A 1,540-nucleotide genomic window follows, 5' to 3' on the forward strand; every position below is an offset into this window, starting at 1 on the left:
CTGAATCAGGTGTGTTGGAGCAGGAAAAACATAAAACATGTAGGGCTGCAGCCCTCCAGGACCAGGATTGCCCACCCCTGATTTAGAGGAAAAAAATCAGATAGGATCCAAGAGTTGCAGATTTTTGTTTCTTTTTAGACATGTTGTTTCAAAACCATGTTTCTTACATCTTCACAGCAGAACATGGTTTTCACTTTACCTAACCACGCACAAGATAAAAACTGTCCTCCCTGTTTTAAACCACCCCACTTTTAAAACATTAGCCTGTACCATGTCTAATCAAGAGGGGAGACAACATTTATATTTTCTACATTTGCTATATGAAAATAAACAAACAATGAATTAAATTAAATCTCTAGAGAAAAGCAAGCTTTTACATATTTATATTAAACTTTAATTTAAAGCTAAACAACAATCTAAACCTAACCAGAACCCACAACACCCCCTTCTCAGTCAGTGTGGATTTACCCAGTGAGGCTGATTGAAAACACCAGTTCCTGATCAGCTCCTGGAAACACATGACCCGGTGACCTCAAAGAGAAGAAAATCTTATAGTTAGTTGATCCCAACGTTTAAATATTTCTCCAAATACAAACCAAAAATAACATTTATGAATTAAATTCATTTAAAGCATAGAAAATGCATAAATACAGCACATGTGTAAGTCTAGCAAGAGCAAAATGAGTGATCATGTAAGAAAAATAATGAGAATGACCTGTAAGACACCTGTGACCACCACTAAAAAGTCATATATTATTTAATAAAACAAGCCCAAAGTATAACTAAACTTAATTCAGTTGAGTGTGAACAGGTCTAATGACTGCAGCTGCCAGGATCAATGGGTCTCATGAGGACAGTTGAAGAGGATTATCCAACAACTCCAGCGACATAAAGGATCTGCACAGAGACCAGTTGTCTCCAAACGGTAACTCTGTGAATCTGCATCTGTTCCATCAGACCGTTTAACACCGGTGCTGCAGGGACAGCTTGTTTTTCTGCCTCAGCTCCAAAATCCCCCCGAGGCGGTCTTGGCTGCTGTTGGGTTAATATGATTTACAAGCTGCAGGAAACATGTTCCTTTCAAATATATAATGACGTTTAATCAGGTCACAATCTCATTTCTTTATCTGGGACCAAGATAAACATTTATATTACACACTGACAACAGAAACTTTTTTTGACCACTTCAGTAGAAATCAGTATGAAATATCTGAATATTAGTATCTTAGCTTCTTCATCATCAGTGGCTTTTTTTAGATAGGCAAGAAAGAAGAATAAAGAAAAATTACAATGTAATGGAAAAAAGTGAAAGAAAGAATTGATATGTGAGRCATACCAACATCTGTCTGCACACCTGCACACAATTAAGGTTACAAAACTTAGCAAAAGCATACATAAAAGAAACTTAAAGAGCATCGTAACTTAATGGTAAAATATACTCATTTCAAAAAGGCCTGAAGCAAAAGTTTTGAAAATTGGGCTAAAAACGGTTTTGTTAAACATTAGAATAAAGACTTATTTTTGTAAAAACATTAAAACA

Source organism: Austrofundulus limnaeus, unplaced genomic scaffold (assembly GCF_001266775.1).
Source record: "Austrofundulus limnaeus strain Quisiro unplaced genomic scaffold, Austrofundulus_limnaeus-1.0 Scaffold14, whole genome shotgun sequence".
In the NCBI taxonomy this organism is placed as follows: Eukaryota; Metazoa; Chordata; class Actinopteri; order Cyprinodontiformes; family Rivulidae; genus Austrofundulus; species Austrofundulus limnaeus.